We start from the raw sequence: 27564 nt of genomic DNA, 5'->3' as shown, positions 1-27564 counted from the left end.
AGGATTTTGTTTATTCATTCGTGTGTGAACTATACCATAAAATATACAGCAACTGAAAAAATCCAAGTACATAATTAAAAATTAAAAATAATTACGTTTATATAAAACATAGTAGCCAGATACAGAAATACATAATCAGAATATAAGATATACCATATTTCGCTCATCCAGAATTCGGTGTAGGCCGCAGCTGTCTCGGTATATTGGAAAGTCTTGAGTCTATCCACTAATGGGTGTTTTAGATGGTGTTGCACTGTTTGTGTTTCACCACACTAACTTTGTCATCTTCTACTGTAACTTCATATGCTTTCCTTTGCCTGCTTGGAGTATTCATAACGTTTAGAACTGCTACCTGCTTGAAACGGGAGGATTCGGTCGCATCGTGTTTCAGACCCTTGCGGGCTTGGGAGGATTCGGTACCATTTTTCTGACTGCGGGAGGATTCGGGGTGTTATTTGCGTCCTTCCCAGGCTTAAGAACTGCGATGGCCTTTGTGTGCCCCGCAATCTGGGAATTTTTGCAGTCCTCCCGTAACAACTGAAAACTCTTAGTAACCACTTCTTGGCATTTTGGGATAAATTTTTAATTATTTCATTCCTGATGCCGTCAAGTTCAGCAGTTTTTCCTGTTTTCAACTTCCTTATGGCCTGTTTTAGTTCTTCCACTGAAAACCTACATCCGATTACTTTTCTTTGCCTTGTTACTTCCAGGCAAGACATAGCTGCTTTGTTTTTTCGTTCAGTTTTGCCGTCTAGTAAAAGCTTTTTGCCATCTAGTAAAAGCTGGCTGGCTATTTGGTTACGGGTTACTTTAACGTGAGGAGTTCTTATGATGGGGCCATTTGATAATTTTTTAACGAACCCCCATGCTTTCCTGCTACTGTGAGTAATGATCCATGTCCTCAACAGTCTTCATCCAGGTCTTGCGCCTATTGTCACTTAAAGCTGCTAGTAATACCTCGCCAAACACGACTATTTCTGTGGCGAGGGCTCTTATCGAAAGAGATCACAATACCATTCGTAGCAATTTGTTTTCTACTGTAAAACCAGTTATATACTTTGTCCTGTATCGTCTTGGGATTGTCTTCACAGAGGCTTCCTTAATAGCTTGCACAAAGTTATCATACTGCTCTGGTTTCAGATGAATCAGTCTTAGCAATTCGTCGAGTTTATTTCTGAAAACCACCCTATTTGCTCTTTTGAATGGTGCTGCTACGGGTTGGACAGCAGGTCTTATTTCCAGTTTAACTGGTCTGTGTTGTGATCTCGGAGTAGGATTCAGAAGTTCTTTGTGACCTAAGGTGCCGAGACCTTACAAAAATCAGACAGGATCGTAACCCTTTCGCCATCGTCCGCTCTTATAGGATGGTGGTTGCTTCGGGTCATGAATCAAACACATCTGTTTATCCTCTGCCCATTACTCAACGAAGTCGGCGTCTTCATTAGTTTCACTATTTTACAATAATGCCAGGATATTCAGCCATTCAGAAAACTGTCACTTTCTTCTGTCCTCAATGCTATTAGAATTGTGCTTTTAAGTATATTATGCTTATCGATTAAACGTCCGCTAGTCCACAGTGGGTGTGACGTACAGTTTACAGAAATCAGCAGAAAAATGACTGGAAAATATAATAAAATAAAGTTACTGTTTGGAAATGTTAGCTTCTAACCTCGATTTTAAGGCGCATATTTTAATGTACTCTGGTGCGTCGTGTGAAACGGAGGAAGTTCATTATCTCGCGTGAACCACAAAGGCAATCAATCTATTGATAAGCCCGGCAGCTATCTGCACGGGGCAGTCCTCAGTGCGAGTGCGAACGGGCAGTGACGCACAGCGAACATCTGCAGGAAGCTGACTTGCGTCATTTGCTGGCAACTTGAAAGCATCTTAGCGACCGCGTCAGCTGCCTTTCTAGTAAGAACTTGTGACCTTAATGACACTGAGAAATGTAGAATCCCTACAACTCCGATCTGAAGGACAAATGCAATACAGTTAATTATTTGCGTTTTCCACGAACCTGTGGCTAATACGTGGAACGAGTCAGTTTTGCTACTACAAACCATTTTTCTCAGTGAAAAACTTGGCAACATGCTGACTATTTTCAGAATTATGTTGTTACACACACTCACACACACAATATAGCTACAAACTCAGAAACTCTTCAACGGAGTAGAAGTTGTCAAGCAGATATGTTTTCAATTTATTATCTATTTCAGTTTATTATCTATTAAATTCTTCACTGACTAGGGGATCAAAGATATTTTATGACTGAATACCTCTCTTTTTTTGTGCCACACTAAGGCTGAATGATGGATGGTGTGTTTCATTTCGCCTTCTAGTATTATATTTATCAACCCCCAAGAGCGTGTAGAGTGGACAACAAGCATTATCCTAAAAATAAATTATTCTGTTCAAGAAATACTTTTCTTCCTCAATGACGCTGTACTCCAGAAAATGATGCGAGTGAAGGAAAATAGGAAAAGTAATTCAACTTATTGACAGATAAATCTCCAAAACCTGATATTATCCGTAGCTTAGACAAGTTCTGTAACATGTGACTTTCAGTACAGCTTCTTATTAATATGAACACCTGAGAATTCAGAATATCCTGTTCCATTTCTCCTCACAGGGACCAGTAGGCTATCTTTGTACAAGTGAGGCAGTACACACGAAAGGCCGAATTTAACAGGCAAGTGGATAGTGGAGATAACAGGACTGCTCGCATTACTAAGGAACCATTTAATCTTTTAGTTTTTCGACATTCAAATGTATTGTTTTGCTGAGATTAGTTCGATAAAAATCGAGTAACTCAATGGCAGGGGAGAATTATTTTACTATAGACGTGTTCGTTCAACTGGCTGAAGTATCACCTCTGTCTTTTCTGCGTGCCACTTTACGTCGTTTCCAAGTTCCTTTTCCGTCGGCCAGTACCGCTACTTTTGGAGACGCACATGGAGTCTCAAAATACATCCATGCAGGCACACTATCTGATCAAAAGTAACAGGAGGAAAGTCGTATGGCATGAATGGCTGGCAGGGTCAGCTGCCCAGCGGGAAAGATTTTTCTTTTTCTCCGAGCCTGCAGGCACCTTTCTTCGCGAAATATGAGAGCTGTGTGTATAAGTATAGCTGTTAAGTGTAGGCGGAGAGGTTTGGAATTTAATCCAGAATATTGGCGCAAATACTGGCGATCAAGGACTTTACGCTACAACCCTTCCCTCCTCACCTCCCTGCCGTAATGGCAAAGGGAAAATTGTCAACAGCTCGCGGCATACTCTGACTGTCACCCAACCAAGTATTGGCCACGCCCGAAGATGCTTACTTTGATTATTTGATGGGAACGAATGTATCCACCTGCGCACGGCCTTTGACAAAAGTAGCCGCCCAACACCACGTAATGCGGAATTGACCACAAGATGCCACAGGCAGACGGGCAAACAAAGTTTTTGAACGACTCTTTCTGGTGAAACTGAACCAGCAGCTCAACAGACTCAACATCACGCCACCAGATCAATTCCGATTCCGGGCAGGGCATTCTGCCACACAACAACTCCTCAGAGTTACCGAAGAAGTGATTCTTGCATTCAATCAAAGGGAATTTTGTGGCATCGTCCTGCTAGATGTCATAAAAGTCTTTGATATTGTTTGACATCCGGGCCTTCTCCATTAATTCCACAAATATGGTTTCCTGAGAACTTATGTCCACCTGAAGGCATACTACCTCAACTGACGCACTTTCACCGTTACACTTGGGGACCAGCTCCCTTCCGATCGACCGGTTCTGGTTGGAGTCCCAGAGGAATCGGTGCTGGGCAGTCTTGTACAGATTCCATACAGCTGAACACCACGTGTATACAGATGACACAGCGAGTTTAACGAGAAGCAGATGGTCACACTTCCTCCACAGGGCTGGCCGTGCGATTCTAGGCGCTTCAGTCCGGAACCGCGTGACTGCTACGGACGCAGGTTCGAATCCTGCCTCGGGCATGGATGTGTGTGATGTGCTTAGGTTAGTTAGGTTTAAGTAGTTCTAAGTTCTACGGGAGTGATGACCTAAGATTAAGTCACATAGTGCTCAGAGCCATTTGAACCATTTTTTCTTCCACAGGCGTCTTCTGTATGTGAAGAATTGGAAGCATTTGGCTGCGAAGAAATGCATTAGCTTTGATGCAGGCAAAAGCCACGCCTTACTTCTTACAAACAGACCATTGCCACCATTCAATATGGTCAACCTATTTAGAGAAGATATCTGCTGGACGACCTCAGCGAAATATTTAGGAGTCACCATTGACAGGGGCCTCACATGGAGACTCCATATTGAAGAAGTATGGAAAAAGATGCAGCAAAAGTTGGGTGCCCTCTAGCCTTTCTCAGCCATTCACCTCCGCTACCCATGCACAGTGAATTGCGCCTCTGTAAATCCTGCATTTGTCCCATAATGGTCTAATCTTGGCCTGTTTGGGGAAACGAGCCATCAGGCACATCCAGAAACTCCAGCAGGCACATCCAGGAGCTCCAGTGGGTTCAAAGTAAGGCTTTGGAACATGTCTTCCACATACCGAATAACTTCCCTGACCAGTATCTCCATGAAGTGGCAGAAGAACTAAATGTCATCGACAGATTTCTAGGAAACTGACAACCCCTCGTCTATCAATTAGGACGTCCCAACAATGCCAGGGGCCGCTACAAACGAGCATCAGTGGTCCCAAATCAATGAGCTCAAGAGTAACCATTGAAAGAGAACAAGGCCCAAGAAACCATCAAGAGACCAAAACCCCGATCAGAGAAGCGCCTAGAACAAGCAACAACACAATCTAGTAGGCGAAACCCAACAGGGTTGAATCTACTCCAACCCATGACTTTCATCCTCAGAAGATACACAATTCGATGTTGTCGGCAGAGTCGGCAGGGAAGCAGTAACAGCAGAATGGGTCAGCCAGCATAGATCAATGACTTCAAACGTGGACTAGTCAGTGGATGTTGTGCTGGTGTAAGCTGTCGGCAACACATCAGTCAGCAAAGAGGTTGCAAGAAAATCGATAATAGGCGCCGAATCAAGCGCGCCTATCAGGAGAGAGACCAAAGACAGACTCGCAAGCAACGTGCCGCCAACACCCTCACGACCGCCAGTATTTAAATCGCCGCCGCGGACTGAAGGGCGCAGTGTGTCACCGACAGTCAGCACAGTCGCAGACAGAGTCAGTAGCAGTTGCAATCAGCTCAGTTACTAGCTCAGTCACTACTCTAGTTGGCATCCGTCAGTTCACGTCACCGGCTATGAGAGTATAGTGTTTACAGTGGGACTTGCACTTCATCAACAGTGAGGCTAACGTGAACTATTACGGAAGAGCTTGTACCACAACAACTTGCTTAGAGAAAACGCTTAGCTTCTTGTCCTTGTTAATAAAGAACACTGTTAATACATATGTGCAGTTGTGTTGTAGAAAGAGGATAATGGCTACCAAACAACATCCTCTCCTTTGCTTCCTCTGGTACTAGACTCTACAGTGGCAACGACGACACAAAAGGTGTCCTGTAAGTATGTAAGTAACAAATCCGTCAGGGACATTTCAGCACTTCTGAAGTTGTCCAAGTCAACTGTTGGCCATCTACTGCGGAGTACAAAAGCGAAAAACTACCGCTGGTAAACCAAGACCAGGTAGACCGCATGTACTGGTACTGAAGGACAGGGACCGTAAAATATTGCGTAGTGTGGTTGTAAAAAATCGCATAAAATCAACAGAAGGAATCACTCGCGAGTCCCAGTGCTACCAGCAGTCCAGCTAGCACAGTGATTGTGCGTAGAGTCGGGCGCAGTGGTCGAGCAGCTCCTCATAAGCCACACACTTCTGCAGTGAATGCTAAGCGACGCTTTAGATGGTGTGAAGCACGATGCCACTGGACAGTGGATGACTGTAAACGAGTGACTCGGAGTGATGAATCACGCTATATCCTGTGACAATTCGATGAAAGCATTTGAGATTAGAAAATGCCTGGAGAATGTCACCTAACATCATGTGTAGTATCAACAGTGAAGTAGAGAGGAGATGACGTTAACGGTGTGCACACGTGTTTCGTGCTTAGGGCGTGATCCCTAAATTGCACTTAAGAAAACGCTAAATGTGGAATGTTATGAACAAATTTTACAGCATTTTGTACTGTGGACAGTAGATGAACAGTGCGGTCACGATGATTGATTGCCTCAGCATGACAATGAACCCTTTCAAAAGTCGGAACCTAAGAGGCCATGGTTTGTGGATAATAACATTCTTGAAATGGACTTAACCGTCCAGAGTCCCGACCTGAACACGATGGAGTACATTTGGGATGAGCTAGAACGTCAACTTTGCTCCAGACCCAAGCGCCCAATGTCATCACCTTCTGTGGTGCCGGCCGCTGTGACCGAGCGGTTCTAGGCGCTTCAGTCCGGAACCGCGCTGCTGCTACAGTCGCAGGTTCGAATCCTGCCTCGGGCATGGATGTGTGTGATGCCCTTAGGTTGGTTAGGTTTAAGTAGTTCTAAGTCTAGGGGACTGATGACCTCAGATGTTAAGTCCCATAGTGCTTAGAGGCATTTGAACCATTTGAACTTTCTCTGGTTTCGGCTCTTGGGGAAGAATGGGCCGCTAGAGTTCAAGCCGTCATAAAGGCTAAGGTCGGATATACGACTTATTAATGTCCATTAATAGATGCCTGGATACTGTTACTCAGATAGTACACGTTCAAGGACAAATTTAACCCATAAGTGGGCAGTGGAGATAACGACACTGCCCCAAAAAGAAAGAAGACTGCTCTCATTAATAAGGAACTGTTTAGTCGTGTCTTTCAATGCACGTCTGTTTTCCGCCCTAGTTTAATAAAAATCGAATAATTCAGTGGTAGTGGAGGGACACTTTGCTACAGTTGTGTCAGTTAGACCTCTCGAAGCATCACCTGATTCTGGAAGTCTCCTTTTCTGTTTGCCACTTCTCGTCGTTTCGAAATTCATTCTCTGTCCGTCAACACTGCTCGTTTTGGAAACGCACAGGAATTGTCAGAACACATCTGAGCAGGTACGTCATCGGACCTGAAGCTGGCGCTCGTGTTCCAGAGCCGTTGTGATCGTTGCTGGATCGTCACAAGAAACAAAGGATCTCTGCCTCGCCTCTCTTCGCCAGGAGAAGCCCGAGTCAACGAATGCGGAAGCGCCCAATTGCGCAGGCGCGCGACTGCGTCACGAGAGAGACCGGCCGGCCGGCCTTGGCGAGAGCTCTGCAGCGCCACGGCGCAGAGGACGGAGCCGTCCCGTCATCAAGCCACCACACCCCGCCCACGACTCCCTTTCGCACGGTACTCTGCTTTAACTCCTCTTACAACGACACAGCTGTACCACACTGACTGTGGACCAGTTCATTAATTTTACTACTTCATTTCTTTCGAATATATTTAATTAACAGTTTCTTATTCTTCTTTTAAGTGAAAGAAAAGCAACAAGTATTTAATACACTCTAAGACAAAAAGAAGAAGAAACATCACGAAGGAAGTATCCGAATAGGAATCAAATCGGTAGGTGCGATGTACATGTACATACAAACAAATAATTACAGCCGGCCGGTGTGGCCGAGCGGTTCTAGGCGCTACAGTCGCAGGTTCGAATCCTGCATCGGGCATGGATATGTTTGATGTCATTAGATTAGTTAGGTTTCAGTAGTTCTAAGTTCTAGGGGATTGATGATCTCAGAAGTTAAGTCCCATAGTGCTCAGAGCCATTTGAACCAAATAATTACAGTTTCAGAGAAACTGAATGATTTATTCAAGAGAAAGAGCTTCACAAAGTCAGGAACGTGTTGGTCCATATCTCGGCCTTATAGAAGCAGTTATGCGGCTTGGCATTGAGGGACAGAGTTGCCAAATTCTGTCAACCTGGCGCGTTAGGTCTTCAAAATCCCGAGCTCGTTGAAGGGCCCTGTCCATAATGCTCCAAACGTTCAAAAGTGAGGGGAGATTCGACGACCTCATTGGTCAAGGTGGGGTTTGGCAAGCACGAAGACAAGTTGTAGAAACTCTCACCGTGCGGGTGGGTATTATCTTATCTTCTTGCTTCCCATGAACGTAAAAACAAGAGAGAGAGATAAATAAATTTGTCATAGAATATCGTCGACAGACCGCTGTGCTGTTAGGGTGGCGCGGATGACAAGAAAAGGTGCCCTGCTATCAGAAGATATGGTACCCCAGACCATGACTACTGGTTGTTGGGTCGTACGGCGGGCGAGACCGGTTGCTATCCCTCCCTTACAGCACAGCGTCGATATTCCTAAGACCTGTTTCGTTGTCCTTCAGGGCAAGCCGTGCTGGCCTTACATTTCAGTAAGATAGTACCCGTCCAGACACGGCAAGAGTTTCTACTGCTTCTCTTCGTTCTTACCATTCCCTCCCTTAGCCAGCGAGGTCGCCCTATCTCTCCCCAGTTGAGAACGTTTGGAGCATTATGGACAAAGCTCTCCAACCTGCTCCGGCTTCTGACGATCCTACGAGAAACTGGACAGAATTTGGCGCGATATCCCGCAGAGTGAGATCCAGCAACTCTATCAAGTAATGGCAAGCCGAATAATTGCCTGCATAAGTGCCAGAGGTGGACCAATGCGTTATTGACTTGCCCAATTTGTGAAGCGCTTTCTCTTGAGTAAATCATCCAAATGTTCTAGACCGATGACCTCGCTGTCTGGTCTCCTTCCCCAAACCAACCAACCAACCAAATGTTCTGAAATAGTAATCAGTTTGTCTGTACATGTACATTATACCTACCGATTTTGTCCCATCGGATAATTCCTTCGTGGAGCGTCGGCTTTTTATCGTCTTAGATGTATTAACCCACAATCATATTCTTATTTCCTAATATATCGCAGGAAAAGAATTAGGGGAGGTTTACTATCTTTGGCCCGAAAAATGAGAATGTTTTTTCTCGGGATGTGTTATAGATATCAATGTCAAATTTGGTCAAAATGTTAATTGATATTTCCTCTACAAACTAGAATTTTTTCGACCGGACATATCGAAGAGCAAAGGCGGAAGTGCCGTCGGAACAAAACAAAATTTCGATGTAGACCTCGACGCGCGGTATGCCACAGGTCAGCCGGCTCGTCTGAAATCAAAACTGAGGTGACGTTAGCGAAGTATATAAGATTCTTTAGGAGTTGTACCTCAATTAAGTTATTTGGACCATAGGAAACAAAATGGCGGCCATCTGAAAAAAATAGAGTTTTTTTCATCGCTTTTTCGACTTCGTTGGCCAAGTAAAAATATTTGCAGTTGATGGATCGGAATAGAAGTGGTACAACTCCTAGACAATTTAGTTAGCTTCGTCGGAAACAAAGAATCATGCCAATCGGTTCAGTAGATTTGAAGTTATCACACCGCGCGATAAAAAAAAAAGAAAAAGAAAAAAAAGTCATTTCGAGTAAAACGCGTTTGAAGTTTTAACTACATATAAATGCAATAATATGCAACGTACGTTCAATCTGCTATTCCGGGTCCATAAACTAGTCCTTCCTCTTCCTCATAGAGGGCGTTCTGCTCGATCTGGGCCATCCTGGGTGGTCGTCCGAATGCTTGGCGTACTGAGTCGAATAGAGTTCTGGGATGACGTTCATCGTTGTTATGGTCTTCAGAATTGCTGAATACCCTTCGTTGAAGCTGATCACTGCCAGGAAAGTCGCAATCTCAAGTCATCGCACCGGAATGCAAATGCTTGGGGGCTAACTTCGAAACACACGCGTTCAAACTTTCATTTGAATTTTGTGTGTTTCCTCCCAAGCACCGGTACAATAACTCGTCCTCCGAAAGAAAAAACTGGTGTGTGATAAAGGCCGATTTCAGGCAGGTGCATTACTTTTTTCAACCGCGAATAACAAACATTTCCCTTCTGTATTCGGGAAAACCGTTTCAAGGGTGGATTCTAAACACTTTTATTTATCCAAAAATGCAATTAAAAAAATCGATTTTTTGAACCAAAAGATAGTAAACCTCCCCTTAAATCTATGAATATAATTAGGAATCATGGGAGCGTTCCATTAACGAAATCGAAAATAAGATTCATGGACGGCAGTCAATAACTTACAAATTAACGAACCAAAAAAAAAAATACAGCCAAAATAAATAAATAGTAACTTAAGAATTGTTGGAACTGCATTATAACAATCTCTCGACTGACGATGTAGTAGCGGACGAATTCTGTGAAAACTGCGCTTTCAGCAGATACATAGACTTCATCAACGTGAATGAATTAGATTTAGCGATATTAAATTGAAGAACAGAAAGGCATCTGGAACAGACGGAATAAATACCAAATAGTTTAAATACGGAGATCTTTCACCGAAGGAACTTATGCTACATCTCATTAACCTATGTTGGACTGAGGGTGATGTAACTACGGAGTAGAATCTGGCTGAAATTTTCTCCACATTTAAGATATCCAACAGAAGCGACCCAGAGACTACAGACGGTACAAAATGTATAGCATTATCTTAAATAACTGACTGTACCCTATCTCTCATACAATTTTTTTAAAGGAATAAACAAGTTTCAGAAAAGGACGATCCTGCACGATGGTATTTTTAGTCTATCAGAACTGACAGGGGAAAGGAAAGAATTTAACTTACAGACGTGCGTAGCGTTTGTAGCCTATGAAGCAGCTTGTGACAGTGTAAATAGACACCGCTTGTGACAGAATGAAGAAAAAGGAAGTTTCCGAAAGTATCTAATTAACGTTGTAAAACCTCTTTACAAAGAAACAATAATTGTAATCGAAGATAAAAATTACTTGTGTAAATAGTTATCAACAACACGGGGAGTTAGACAAGAATGTTACCTGTCTCCAACTCTATTCAACGTCAACCCACTCAGGTTTAGAAACAAAATATCACCTACGGCTTAGAGCTCAACAGGGAGACATGTTTTAATACTCTGTTATACACAGATGATCAAATAGTAACTCAAGAAAATGAAGATAATTGTCAAAGCGCCATTTATGGCCTTAATTTGCTGGCCTCTACATACGACATAAACATCTCCAACTTTGTCGGAAGTCTACACAAACAACCCACTCAGCTTTGGAAACAAAATATCACCTACGGCATAGAGATCAATATGGAGAAGTATTTTAATACTTTGCTATACATAGATGATCAAATAATAATTCAAGAAAATGAAGATGAGTCTGAAGGGGCCGCTTATCATCTGAATTTTCTGGCTTCTAAATACAAAATGAACATCTCCGCTAGTAAAGTACTACGAGAACTAAAATTATAATAAATAGTGTAATACTAGGATAGGTTAACCGATTTTCAGTATCTCGGCTGTGACATAGGACGAAATTTCGACTGTGAAACAATTAGAAAGATGGTCTGGGGGAAAAAAAACGATATGAGCAGGATTCGGGCTGTGTAAATGAGATTCCTTCGTGGCCTTAAAGAATCTACCAGAGAAGATAGCTTCAAAAATGAAGACATTATGAATGATTTACAAGTCAACTCAACGTCCAATATAAGATGGAAACAGACACAGATGGCGAGAAAATGTAGACAGAATGAATGAAAATAGACTTCCAAATCAGATTATTCACTAAAAACATAGAGGAACAAGACAGAGGGCCCCTTGTTGACAAGACGGGTGACCTCGCCTGCCCCATGAAGGGAGAAGAAGAAGAAGAAGATTCTCCTTATGCTGTCTTTCACCACTGAAGTAATGGAACAAATATCAGTAAAGAAAATGCAGAGGACAGAAATGCATGACGACCGAAAATGATATGTGATAAAACTTAACATTTGAAAATAATGGGACTAAAAATACATGAAAACGAAATGGCCTCTTTGTAACATCCCGATCAGTTACATCACAATGACCGTCAGATTGTAAGTACAATAGTTCGGAAGTGAGGCAGTTGTTCAGAAACGCAGTCGAAACGATATGGGGAAATTTAGGTCGGTCTGAAGATACATTCGTTGTATAGAAATCAGTGCCAAAGGGAAGACGAATATCAATTATCGAAACTCAGTATGAGGACAGTTACAGCCTCGAAGCCCTGGATCCACACAGTTAAAAAGCATAAAAATTTATGAGTTCCTTCGTACGCAAGAGATTTAATGATGGATCATTTCTCAAAGATTTTTACTGAATACACATTTCGTGAATGTGGCGGACTAAAAGTAGAAGATATAAATCACATTTTCTTTACATTACGCTACATAAACTAGCAAAACGTATTTTTTACAACAGTTAAACATCAGTCGTAACTAATTATTCTTTATCAAAATAATATATTAATGTTAATCATTATGAAATATTTAAATAATTCGAACGTTACCCTAGAAAATTCGTAAACACTGAGGGATGGCTGTATGGCCAGAGGACCAAAAGCCAAAAAGATTTTAAAAATGAACATTTACTGCCAAAAAGATAGCGCCTTTTATACTCAAATTTGATTACAACAATACATGCTAATTTGGATAATATAGTATAACAATGAGTCTGGAACGGTTTAAGTGCTCATCATTCGCCAAAACTGAAACATAAGTAAGAAAAATTACTACAAAACAATTATCGACAATTCTACTGCACAACTTCTTGTAATTTACACATACGTGTGCGGTTACTACTACAAAACTACATCACGCGTCAGCACGAAAAGTTTCTTGTCCCACTCAAAAATAGTAATTCCATTGAAGAAAGACACTTTGTGCCAAATTCTGGAAAAAAGCCTAATACTATAATTAAGATTGTAGGTACTGAGACTCAAATGACACATGTACGGAAATGCTAAAGTCTGCTGACAAAATAGCGCTTACAAGCTCGCAATGCCTAATATCACCAAAATTATTAAAATAGTACTAACAAAAAGAACCTTGGAAGACCTCTTACTAACAGCGTTACTTGGAAATGCTATTCAAAGGTCTCTGTTGGATTCCTTTCATGTTAATTTCTTAAATCTGTTGTCATTTACGGCATAAATTCCTCTTCTAAATTTACTGTGGTGTTTCTGACTATCTGGGAGGAGACTGAGCAGTGAAACGTGTTACTTTTACACATAAACAAGAACGATCTGTCACACTACTACACTTTGAAACACAGTTTATATGTAATTCATGTCACACAGTCTCATACGGAACATACATCCGCTTTCTTTTATATACTGTATATGATAAGATACTGTCATCCCCCTTCCCTTCTGTGTGAAAGAATGAATGAGCAAATGTATTTCTAGTTGCATGCTGGATGGTAGCAGACAAGCATGTCTGCTAGAGAACAGTAGGACCAACGTCGGAACAGGTAGCTACGCTTTCTAGAAGCAAAGAGGTTTCTATTCTTAGTATGGTCCTGTCCGTCCCTTGTCATGTTGGTATAGGAGCTGCCTCTCTGGTCACTTCCGTTTGTATTTGTGAGCCACCCTGAGGAAGGGACCACGGCAGTCTGTACGCAGCGAGCGTCTGAAGTGGTAAGATCTCCGGCTAAGCGCGTGTCTGCGAAGCCCGTAGGACAATGGATTTCTTAAGTTCAGCCTAACTGAAAATTTAATCACCTTTATTTCATGTTTAGCTCTAAAATATCCAATGTTATCTTATATTGCAACGCAGTGTATTTCGAGTGTGAAGTTCAGAATATCTTCCAGTAGTTGCTTTGTCACTACTTTGTGAGTAAAGTGGAACCACGTGTTGATCAGTAACTCTAACTAAGATCATCAATCTTAAATGCGAATGTGCGTGAGATTATAACGTCTCGTCTTGACAATATTTTTCAATACAGCAACTTTTCTTTATGTTCAACCCATGTGGGGTGTACTTTGTGAGACCAGTACCATGTGCTTATACAATTGTTTGACCCATCAGGTTAATAGTAAGACGATAGTAACCAGTTCGAGGTTTTTCTTTTGTAAATTGCTTTTCGATCTAATTTATTTTAATTATCAAAATTATTGTGGCGTTACACTCTTTGTGTAAACCAAGTTGACCACGTGAAGCATGTGGTGTAAGCATCAAAGTAGCCCTCAGCTATTCTTTTCGGGAAGATTTCACAGAGAGTTAGTATGAATTTAGTATACCAGTGTGTGGTAATTACATGACGGACAGGACTGCGCTACGAATGTAACTTCTTTGGGTGAAAATTGAATCGGCTGGTTGTGGTTAATTTCCTCTTGCATATGTTTCAACGTTCTTCGTGTGTTATTTTATGAATGCAGTGTCGTATGCAGTCTCCCAATCTTGGCTCCAAATTTGATGTGTTCTGTAAGATTACAAACTCACATTTTCACAATCCTAAATAAGGCACCAGTTCAGTTATGAATCAAGTTTAATATGCTGAAATTTCAATGATCAATGTTAAAATAAATTTCCAAATATGAACTGATTTATTTCTTCTTATTTAAATTCTCTTTATATATATATATATATATATATATATATATATATATATATATATATATATATATATATATATATATATATATATATATACACTCTCCTGGAAATTGAAATAAGAACACCGCGAATTCATTGTCCCAGGAAGGGGAAACTTTATTGACACATTCCTGGGGTCAGATACATCACATGATCACACTGACAGAACCACAGGCACATAGACACAGGCAACAGAGCATGCACAATGTCGGCACTAGTACAGTGTATATCCACCTTTCGCAGCAATGCAGGCTGCTATTCTCCCATGGAGACGATCGTAGAGATGCTGGATGTAGTCCTGTGGAACGGCTTGCCATGCCATTTCCACCTGGCGCCTCAGTTGGACCAGCGTTCGTGCTGGACGTGCAGACCGCGTGAGACGACGCTTCATCCAGTCCCAAACATGCTCAATGGGGGACAGATCCGGAGATCTTGCTGGCCAGGGTAGTTGACTTACACCTTCTAGAGCACGTTGGGTGGCACGGGATACATGCGGACGTGCATTGTCCTGTTGGAACAGCAAGTTCCCTTGCCGGTCTAGGAATGGTAGAACGATGGGTTCGATGACGGTTTGGATGTATCGTGCACTATTCAGTGTCCCCTCGACGATCACCAGTGGTGTACGGCCAGTGTAGGAGATCGCTCCCCACACCATGATGCCGGGTGTTGGCCCTGTGTGCCTCGGTCGTATGCAGTCCTGATTGTGGCGCTCACCTGCACGGCGCCAAACACGCATACGACCATCATTGGCACCAAGGCAGAAGCGACTCTCATCGCTGAAGACAACACGTCTCCATTCGTCCCTCCATTCACGCCTGTCGCGACACCACTGGAGGCGGGCTGCACGATGTTGGGGCGTGAGCGGAAGACGGCCTAACGGTGTGCGGGACCGTAGCCCAGCTTCATGGAGACGGTTGCGAATGGTCCTCGCCGATACCCCAGGAGCAACAGTGTCCCTAATTTGCTGGGAAGTGGCGGTGCGGTCCCCTACGGCACTGCGTAGGATCCTACGGTCTTGGCGTGCATCCGTGCGTCGCTGCGGTCCGGTCCCAGGTCGACGGGCACGTGCACCTTCCGCCGACCACTGGCGACAACATCGATGTACTGTGGAGACCTCACGCCCCACGTGTTGAGCAATTCGGCGGTACGTCCACCCGGCCTCCCGCATGCCCACTACACGCCCTCGCTCAAAGTCCGTCAACTGCACATACGGTTCACGTCCACGCTGTCGCGGCATGCTACCAGTGTTAAAGACTGCGATGGAGCTCCGTATGCCACGGCAAACTGGCTGACACTGACGGCGGCGGTGCACAAATGCTGCGCAGCTAGCGCCATTCGACGGCCAACACCGCGGTTCCTGGTGTGTCCGCTGTGCCGTGCGTGTGATCATTGCTTGTACAGCCCTCTCGCAGTGTCCGGAGCAAGTATGGTGGGTCTGACACACCGGTGTCAATGTGTTCTTTTTTCCATTTCCAGGAGTGTATATATATCACCGGTTGTCGTATGACGATTAAAAGATTATAATTAATGTTAGTCTGGTTGGGAATTTGGTAAGCTAGACTGGATACCTGGTGAAACAGTTGCGCAGTAATGCAAGATTAACTTCCCCACATAGCTCACAGCTTTTAACCCGCTTTTATGGTCTTGTCCATCAGCACCGCCTTCATAACAAATTAATGCAACAACATTACACTATGCCCTGACTAGTCTCAGGAATATAAACATATTTATGCAGTTCTGCTATTTTGAATAAAGCATGAATTAAATTTGACAGCCAATTTTACAATATTTGTATAAAAATATTATTTAGATACAGCACACTTGGTCTAAGAAGAACAGACAGAATATAACTGGCCACGACCTAACAACAAAACCTACGAACATGTAGAGAACATAATACACACAATGCGGAAAAGATTAATATTGCACTTCGAACATTTGGCTAGAATGGATGATGGTAGACTGAGAAAGCAATTCTCTAATAATGTTGCGGAGCTGGAAGGACAACTAGCATGGTTCACAAAGACGATAAATGGGCTCAAAAAAGCAAACATCAACATAATGGAAGCACATAACAGGAATTTATTTAGGAACAAAATTCAAAATGTGATCTTCAGGGACGAGCGAGAAAGAAAAACAAAACAGCCTCGTAACATCGAACACGTCCTGAACCAAAAATCGGAGCATTTAAAACGAATGTGCGGCCTGCAGTCTTTGTCAAACGATGTTACAGAAAAATTAGGTAAAAAAAACTTTCTGCTTTATTTATAGCTTTGTGTGTCAGCTTCATGATGACATGGCCATCGTTTCGTTAATCGTCATAATTATTGTGGTATTTGAATTTAAGTAAGACACCGCGCGAAATTCGACGAACTTTGCAATGAAAAATAGGTCGCTATGGTGCATACTCTTAATATGTTGCTGCATGTGAAATTTGGCTAACACATTGAATTTTTCTTATGTCTTGGGCGGAGGTCACTTTATATCACCAGTCTCGAGAATATTGATCTGATGTAGGAAACTCACTTTCGATCTCGTGCGCCAGCGATAAAGCCAGAATGAAATATCCACAACGTTCCTCATATTTCATAATCTGTTCGAGATATCGAAATGAGATTTTGGCAAATGATTGCACGCAAAATGGAGAGCACTTTGCAAAACGTCATTATCAACTGTACCATGTTACTCCACTACCTACAGACTTTTTTGAGGAAAGACGGTAATTTTGAATGGCCATCGGCAACTGCTTAAGAGAAAATCTGTGGGTTTCGGAACAGCACAACTGAAGACAATACACTTTTATTTTTGTACCGAGGATGTGCTTTTTCACAAGCTAGTGACCTCACGTTATAAAATTAATACATCACTCTTTTACAATTCTCTCACAATTGCGTCTTCATAACAAGTTAGTGAGGTTGTAACCTCCCCACAAAAATAATAATTAAATAGATTTAAATATGAATAAATGAATGTGATTCTACACACGAATTTTAAAAATATGAATAATGAATGTGATTCTAATTTAATGTAACCTCTGAACAAAATTGGTTCCCATTTATAATCTCCGTGCAGAAATGCATTCACATTTGATGTACCCACAAAATTCTTTTCTCATTTAATGTTAAGTTCGAAACAGAAAAATTTCCAAACACCGAAAAAAAAAATTCAGTAACCTGGTAAATCTTAGGACGACAGCAGCGCTGCGCCACGGCCCTGTATTCTGAATAAAAAAGCAAAAATTCTTACCTCAATAAAAACGGCGAATATATCTGCTCTTACCTAAAAAATTTTCGGCACAGCTCCGTGCAATGCTGGCCTATACATTTGTGATTCGTGAAAGGAATGATCATGCATTGGATAAATTCTTTAAATTGAAATGAATGCTTTTTTTTAAAAAAATTACTTTATATTATAAAAATTATTATTAGGGCATTTTTTGAAAAAATTGGATGACAGTTCACATACATTACTAGATATGCGCAAGGCTGCTTCTTTACCTTATACAATAATACTCATCCTCCAGAGTCCCGACCAGAGCAGACTGCAGACACGCGCAGACTAGCGCAGACTACTGACTAGCGACAACTAACAACATACTGCTCTCTGGTCAGAGACTCTCCTATGTCTTGCCTATTGCAGGCAGCGCATACCTCTTACAAGGTGACACTGTATAAACTCCGCTGTGTTTGGGCAAGAAAAGCAAATTTGAGCACGAAAACACGAGGAATGTAGGATTTACCTTAAAACTCGCCACTCATAACGCTTCACTGAAAGTTACAAATGGTCAGCAAGCCAGATGGAATTCTTTTTAGATACTAACCAAAGCAGAGGTGACAGTAGAACTTTTTGAATGGTCACCATGCAAGTCTGGGCTTGAAGGGACTACACTTTATACGAATTTACAAAAAATGTGAGCTTGGGCTTAAGTTCAGAAAGGCACTTCCCCTCCAGGGCTCATCATTTCCCCTATAGCGCCTGCCCACAACTACTACCATTACCGCTCCCCCCATGCCTGCCCTGCCGATTGCGCATCTAGTGACCACGATATCCTCTGTGCACTCTAACATGATGATCATAGTGTAATGGCCTGCATTGTTTAGGGTTAGAGTGGACAAAAGCAAAATGTGAGGATTTCAGGCGGAACTGGATACCACGTGCGTTCTCCATTGTTACTCAAAAGCAACCTCTGCATCAGGGGTCTCATCCACGTCCCATATTTCAGAAGGGAAATTTTAGATATGGGGCAAGGAACACGCAATCCTTCTTCGCAGATCAGTGGTAAAACTGATTCTTTGGCCTGCACAGTCGTCCCACATACCTGAGGCAACAACGACTACTTAGCAAAGAGCAAAAGATACGCTTGCACAGGACAGATCAGCGTGAAGAGTTGCATAAAGTGAGTCGTCAAATGGTTCAAATGGCTCTGAGCACTATGGGACTTAACTTCTGAGGTCATCAGTCCCCTAGAACTTAGAACTACTTAAACCTAACTAAGCTAAGGACATCACACACATCCATGCCCGAGGCAGGATTCGAACCTGCAACCGTAGCGGTCGCGCGATTCCAGACTATCGCCTAGAACCGCTCGGCCACACCGGGCGGCAAGTGAGTCGTCAGATTCGAGGCCACAACAATATCGACTTTCGAACATGTCTGGAATCTGGCTTGTCAGGAACTTGTTTGTCAAGGCTCTTAACCAACTGTTAATGCTACACTGACCAATATACGTAGATTTTTTTTATTTATTATTATTATTTTTTTTTTTTTGAGTCATCAGTCTTTAGACTGGTTTGATGCAGCCCACCAGGAATTCCTCTCCTGTGCCAACCTGTTCATCTCAGAGTAGCAATTGCAGCCTATGCTCTCAATTATTTCCTAGATGTATTCCCATCTCTCTCCCTCTAGTACCATGGAAGGTAATCTCTGATGCCTTTACAGATCTCCTATCATCCTGCCCCTTCTTCATGTCAGTGTTTTCCATATATTCCTTATTTTGATGAGTCTGTGGAGAATCTCATTCCTTACCTTACCAGTCCACCAAATTTTCAACATTCGTCAGTAGAACCACATCTCAAATGCTTCGATTGCCTTCTCTTCCGGTTTTCTCACAGTCCAGGTTCCACTACCATAAAATGCTGCATTCCAAACCTAATTTCATTCTCAAGTTATGGTCTATGTTTGATTCTAGTTGACTTCTCTTTGCCAGGAATGCCCTTTTTGTCAGTGCTACTCGGGTTTACTCCAGCTTGTTCCGTCCATCATGGCTTATTTTGCTGCCTAGGCGGCAGAATTCCTTAACTTGTTTGCTTGGTATTCCCCAGTTCTGATGTTCTCATTTGTGCGACTTCTCATTACTTTTGTCTTTCTTCGATTTACTCTCAGTCCATATTCTGCACTCCTCTGTTCATTCCCTTCAAATGGTCCTACATTTCTTCTTCAGTTTCACTGAGTATAAGAATATCATCAGCGAATCTTAACATTGACAGCCTTTCACTTTGAATTTTAATCGCACTGTTGAACCTTTCTCCTATTTTCGTCATTGCTTCTTCGTCACATACATTGAACCGTAGGGGTGAAAGACTACACCCCTGTCTCGTATCCTTTTTAATCCGAGCGCTTCGTTCTTGGTCTTCAAGTCTTATTTATATTTTCATCTTGGTTTTTGTACGTATTGTATAGCAGCGGAAATGTTCCTATCGGCGCACAAAAATGCTAAAAGACTCTGAAAAGTGGGGTACGAGCTGGTTCATTCTACCTTCCTCAGCACCTTTAAAAATTTTGGCATTCTAACACATTCATGCTTTTTTTAACATGAAACTCACCTCAAACTCCCACAACCTCCGCTAACTGTAACTCACTCACACCCACTAGTCTATAGCTGTAAGTCGCTCATTTCCATTCACTACCAGCTGCCGCTTATCACGCACTCTTTCAGCCTCACCCATTGTTATTATCTCTTTGTGTCTCTTTGTCATCGTCTCCTGTGTCACACCCACAGCCCCCTTCATTATGTCCCGCTACTACATTTTCCTCTCACTGTCACTGTTTCCCTGTTGCTCTCTCTTACTTGAAATATCTCATTTCTTCCTTGCTACTGCTGCTGTCTCTTCTCACTGTCGCTATCTCTCTCATCCTCGTTGCCAATGTCATATACTCTGTCTCTTCATTATCACGGGCTCACAAACACTTCCATGTTCTCTTTTTCTTTTTCCACTCCCCCTCCCCACACCCCCTCCCTTGCCACAGTCCCTACACTCTTTTGCGAGCACTGTTCTGTTATGTAACGTCCCCTTAGAAAAATTATGAATGACTGAGCTAGTAAACTTCTACGTTATTTGATACAAAGACAGCTGAGTAGAACTGAACATACTCAGACAGTTCTATCTTTACTTATTCTGATCATCACTAAACTGAACGCACTCAGACATTTCTCTCTTTACTTATTCTGATCATCACTAATCTGACACACAATATTTTTCAGCGCAACGCAATCTGACTTTCAATAATTCCTACAAAAGAATAGCCCTGACTAACAATAACCTATGCTTTTCATGAATCACTTACCTCACAAAAATCTTCGTTCCTCGAACAATTGCAATACAGCGAGCGCCAATACTGCCAGCTAAATAAAAGATTCTAACTACTGAAGGCACTAACTACTTATAGACATAGATAGCAAGTGAAAGATTTTGATAGAAAACAAAAAATGTATTTACCTTAATAATGTTCAAAAGTCATCATATATATCAATTCATGACATCCATCTTTACAAATTTCCTTTTTCTGGCGGACATACGTCCAGATAGTCCGCTTATAGTAACCTCTCAAAACTCTGGCATCTCTCTCTCCACATCCGCCACTGCTGACGGCTCATCTCCAACTGCACAACGCTACACAAGCGAATATTCCAACAAATGAGTCCAACCAGCCACAGACTGCACACAGCACAGACAGTGATTTTCATACAGAGCGCTACGTGGCGTTACCAACATAAAAACCTAAACAGACTACTTCCACTGTGAACTGTGTTTCGCTATTCCTATGTCCCACTCTTTCTCTCACATTGCTGTTGTCTCCTTCGCTCTACACAACCACTGTCTACTATCTTCCAGTATTTATTACTTTTCCGTCTCTTTGCCACTGTCACTGTCTTCTTCTATCAGCACAGAAACGCGCGAATATGTTTGCATGCCAAAATTGCAATTGGCATCCTACTTTTCGGAATCTTTTAAATGAATAGTAACACATTCGCACTCCCAGAAACCTGATGATAATGGAGACCGCTTTACATCATATTTCTCTGTACTACGTCACTTTATAAACTACGTCGGATTTTACGTGCATAGTATATGTATAGAAATAGGGTAACTTTGAACCTCCGTATCTCGGAAACGGATAAAGATATGACGATAATTTTAAAGTTTGTTTGAGATCGCGATCTTAGCAATATATCGTAAAAGTTATAGCCATTTGCCGTGCACAGCCGTCTCGGAATCCGTGGCTGGATTTTGGCACCCAAAAAACAAGTTTTTGGAATGTTTCTCGATAACGGATAAAGATTTTTGAAAACGTTGAGATGGCTCTTTTAGGTAAATGCCTAGGAAATATACCGTTAAAATTTGAGCAGTTTGCTGCGGTTGTTTTTGTTTAGATTCAGCCTCATACCGGATTTTGCGTGTAGAAGTAGGGTAAATTTGAACCTCTGTATTTTGCAGTGCAAAGCCGTCTTGGAATCCTCGGCTGTATCTTGACCCCCTGGTGACGGCGAAAATATACTAAAAGAAAACCCCTTTTTTGTCTTTTTCCAGGAAACCCCAATGAACTAATGATGCTTCCACAAGTCCCATCAAACCCGCCGTAGACCACATCAAATGGAAAAAGAACCAACCGATTTGCTCCATTTGTCTAAGCGGGAAGTAAAGGGTGGAATATTCCACTTTGATCCTGTACTGTAGGATAGCGACATTAAGACGATCCTTCTGTTGGGTACACAAACGGTCCCTAGCCCAAGGACTGTCCAAAACATCTGAACCTATCTTTTTGTCTTCAATAGGACCGGAGGTATGAACACCGGAAAATCCCGTTTCTATGCACGGCGTTTTGGACCATATTAGATACGCATGCTGTCGCATGCATACCGATTACCGTCTTTCTCCATAGCCTACTGAGGAATAATTCTATATCCTATTTTGAATCGATACTACGACACACACCATGATTGCACATTATTTTGAATTAGTCTTGAAGCTAATGCAGACAGAAAAACCGGTCACTTTACGAGATCCTACCAGAATTCTTGAAGGAACTAGGCGTTTTAGGAAGAATATGGTTGGCCAAACTCTGCATGAATGCATCAGGCCGGCCGGAGTGGCCGTGCGGTTCTAGGCGCTACAGTCTGGAACCGAGCGACCGCTACGGTCGCATGTTCGAATCCTGCCGCGGGCATGGATGTGTGTGATACCCTTAGGTTAGTTAGGTTTGATTAGTTCTAAGTTCTAGGCGACTGATGACCTCAGAAGTTAAGTGGCATAGTGCTGCGAGCCATGAATGCATCACAACGGGCGCACTCTCTAAGATCTGAAAAGAAATCATCGCTCTGCTGAATCCCAGGAAAAGCGGAAATAACCTAAAGAATATCAGACCGATATGTCTGCTATGTACACCCCACAAACTATTTGTGAGAATATTATTAATCGGATTAACTCCATACATCGAAGCTAACATTTCCACTTACCAAACGGATTTTCGAGCAGCTACAAATTGTTGCGATCAAGTGCTGTCCTCAAAACCTATGATGAGAAAGGCCTCCGGAACAATATGAAATCCGGCCTGTTTCTCATAGATCTTGCAACAGCTTACGATACAGCATGGATTGAGGGGCTACTGCGTAAGCTAACTCAAATAATCAAATGTAAACAGAGTTACACGTCACTCAAAACATGGTAACAGACAAGAAAATCGAATATTCACTTCATAGCATGGACAATAAGAGCATGGTTCTGAATAATGGCCTGTCACAGTATTCGGCACTAGCAACCATTCTTTTCAGTCTATATACTGCTGACATTCCAGACACTAAACAACGCAAATCTACATAGGCGAACGATCTGGTCACTGCATATCAAAGAAATTTTAAATATCTCGACAAAATATGGAGTGCAGACCCGGAAGTACTGAACACCAACTGCTCCACCTACTACTCCAAATCCTAATAAAATGACCAGCACCTTAACAACAGAGATACAAACAGAATACTGCAACTCTCCATGAATGGCGAATGCATCAGCCGTGAGAATAAGCTTAAATACTTTTGGACTGAAATTAGATTACTTACATATAGAAGATCCAAAACAGAAATATAAGCCCGTAACACTATCCTGTCGAAACTGACTGGAATGACTTGGGGTTGTGGAGCGAGCACGTTGAGGACTTCAACACTAGGCCTGTGGCTGAATGCTGTCCGCCAGTCAGGATGAAAAGTGCACACGTAGCTAAAGTGGTTGTCCAACTGAAGGAAACAATGATGATAATCTCCGGAATACTCAGGACCACCCCACGTTCCTGACGCCCCGTCCTAGCAAACATAGAGCGCCCTGAAATTAGGGGATCAAAGTTAGCCACAAGAGCATACAGAAAAATTCAAGACAACCCAGAACTCCTTGTACACAATGCCTTTGTAACTATGAACAAACTCAAATCCAGGTCATCTTTATGGAAAAACGACGTAGAACTGCACGCCTTTGACTCGAGTACAGCTGGGAAATAACTATAGGCTGTAAGTGAACATTAGAACCAAAATTTGGTGGACGATCCCCACAAGAAGATTGAAGGATTTGACCTCCCGAGGAAATTGTGGACAACTTTGAACCGTGTCAGAACAAGTGTTGGCAGATATAAACAACCGGTGAAAAAATGGAATCTGTCAGACCTTAATGTAAGTGCAGTGAAATCCAATCGATGGACCATTTACTTGTGTATGGCTATGATAATGAACTGAAGGACATAGACAGCCTCTGACACATACGAAGAGTGCCTCAAGAATGTTTGTAACGTTGTAGAGCATAATAAGAATATACTAAGGAATATTGTAATTCAGTATATATAGCTGTACGAATACTGTAGGTAACAAACGACTGCCTTTGTAAATGCCGAACGAGTAAATAAATAAGTCTTCGTACAGGTTAATTGCCGTCTTTTGCTATTAATCTATAGAACTTGTATATGTGCAACTGCAGATAAAAGTGGCCAAAAAACAAAGAAGGTAACACGTAAACAAGTCTTTATCTGGTGGTATAGTGCGCTACCACCACTATGCCAAGATACATCCTCAAATTAGCACGAATGGAGAAAAGAAAAGTGGAACATGAAGGGGAAGGAAACTGAACTTGTCTTTAACCATCTCGGTATTTTCCGCTTGTTGTTGTTATTGTTGTCGTCTTCAGTCCTGAGACTGGTTTGATGAAGCTCTCCATGCTAAGCTATCCTGTGCAAGCTCCTTCATCTCCCAGTACCTACTGCAACCTACATCCTTCTGAATCTGCTTAGTGTATTCATCGCTTGGTCTCCCTCTACGATTTTTACCCTCCACGCTGCCCTCCAATGCTAAATTTGTGATCCCTTGATGCCTCAGGCCATGTCCTACCAACCGATCCCTTCTTCTAGTCAAGTTGTGCCACAAACGTCTCTTCTCCCCAATCCTATTCAATACCTCCTCATTAGTTACGTGATATACCCCCCTAATCTTGAACATTCTTCTGTAGCACCACATTTCGAAAGCTTCTATTCTCTTCTTGTCCAAACTATTTATTGTCCATGTTTCACTTCCATACATGGCTACACTCCATACAAATACACTTAAATCTATACTCGATATACAGAGTGCTCTGTCAAACTCTTCACGCAGTATCTTATCCCCCATTTCATCTTCATCTACATCCTCTTCCATTTCCATAATAATGTCCTCAAGTACAATGCCCTTGTCAGAAACGCTTTCCTTGCCATTGCCAGTCTACATTTTATATCCTCTATACTTCGACCATCATCAGTTATTTTGCTCCCTAAATAGCAAAACTCCTTTACTACTTTAAGTGACTCATTTCCTAATATAATTCCCTCAGCATCACCCGATTTAATCTGACTACATTCCATTATCCTCGTTTTGCTTTTGTTGATGTTCATCTTATATCCTCCTTTCAAGACACTGTCCATTCCGTTCAACTACTCTTCCAAGTCCTTTGCTGTCTCTGACAGAATTACGATGTCAACGGCGAACCTCAAAGTTTTTATTTCTTCTCCATGGATTTTAATACCTACTCCGAATTTTTCTTTTGTTTCCTTCACTGCTTGCTCAATATACGGATTGAATAACATTGGGGAGAGGCTACAACCCTGTCTCACTCCCTTCCCAACCACTGCTTCCCTTTCATGTCCCTCGACTCTTATAACTGCCATCTGGTTTCTGTACAAATTGTAAATAGCCTTTCGCTCCCTGTATTTTACCCCTGCCACCTTCAGAATTCGAAAGAGAGTATTCCAGTCAACATTGCCGAAAGCTTTCTCTAAGTCTACAAATGCTAGAAACGTAGGTTTGCCTTTCCATAATCTTTCTTCTAAGATAAGTCATAAGGTCAGTATTGCCTCACGTGTTCCAACAATTCTACGGAATCCAAACTGATCTTCCCCAAGGTCGGCTTCTACCAGTTTTTCCATTCGTCTGTAAAGAATTCGTATTAGTATTTTGCAGCTGTGACTTATTAAACTGATAGTTCGGTAATTTTCACATCTGTCAACACCTGCTTTCTTTGGGATTGGAATTATATTATTCTTGAAGTCTGAGGGTATTTCGCCTGTCTCGTACATCTTGCTCACCAGATGGTAGAGTTTTGTGAGGACTGGCTCTCCCAAGGCCGTCAGTAGTTCTAATGGAATGTTGTCTACTCCCGGGGCATTGTTTCGACTCAGGTCTTTCAGTGCTCTGTCAAACTCTTCACGCAGTATCGTATCCCCCATTTCATCTTCATCTACATCCTCTTCCATTTCCATAATAAGGTCCTCAAGTACAATGCCCTTGTATAGACCCTCTATATACTCCTTCCACCTTTCTGCTTTCCGCGCCCGCATCTCGTGGTCGTGCGGTAGCGTTCTCGCTTCCCACGCCCGGGTTCCCGGGTTCGATTCCCGGCGGGGTCAGGGATTATCTCTGCCTCGTGATGGCTGGGTGTTGTGTGCTGTCCTTAGGTTAGTTAGGTTTAAGTAGTTCTAAGTTCTAGGGGACTGATGACCATAGATGTTAAGTCCCATAGTGCTCAGAGCCATTTGAACCATTTTTTCTGCTTTCCGCCGGCCGCGGTGGTCTAGCGGTTCTAGGCGCTCAGTCCGGAACCGCGGGACTGCTACGGTCGCAGGTTGTAGGGGACTGATGACCATAGATGTTAAGTCCCATAGTGCTCTGAGCCATTTAAACTTTCTGCTTTCCCCTCTTTGCTTAGAACTGGGTTTCCATCTGAGCTCTTGATATTCATACAAGTGGTTCTCTTTTCTCCTAATGTCTCTTTAATTTTCCTGTAGGCTGTATCTATCTTACCCTAGTGAGGTAAGCCTCTACATCCTTACATTTGTCCTCTAGTCATGCCTGCTTAGTCATTTTGCACTTCCTGTCGATCTCATTTTTGAGACGTTTGTATTCCTTTTTGCCTGCTTCATTTACTGCATTTTTGTATTTTCTCCTTTCATCAATTAAATTCAATATTTCTTCTGTTACCCAAGGATTTATACTAGCCCTCGTCTTTTTACCTACTTGATCCTCTGCTGCCTTCACTACTTCATCCCTCAGAGCTACCCATTCGTCTTCTACTGTATTTCTTTCCCCCATTCCTGTCAATTGTTCCCTTATGCTCTCCCTTAAACTCTGTACAATCTCTCGTTTAGTCAGTTTATCCAGGTCCCATCTCCTTAAATTCCCACCTTTTTGCAATTTCTTCAGTTTTAATCTACAGTTCATAACCAATAGATTGTGGTCAGAGTCCACATCTGCCCCTGGAAATGTCCTACAATTTAAAACCTGGTTCCTAAATCTCTGTCTTACCATTATATAATCTATCTGATACCTTTTAGTATCTCCAGGATTCTTCCATGTATAC

The sequence above is a fragment of the Schistocerca nitens genome, chromosome 6 (genome assembly GCF_023898315.1).
Source record: "Schistocerca nitens isolate TAMUIC-IGC-003100 chromosome 6, iqSchNite1.1, whole genome shotgun sequence".
NCBI lineage: Eukaryota > Metazoa > Arthropoda > Insecta > Orthoptera > Acrididae > Schistocerca > Schistocerca nitens.
This window is presented reverse-complemented; position numbering follows the sequence as displayed.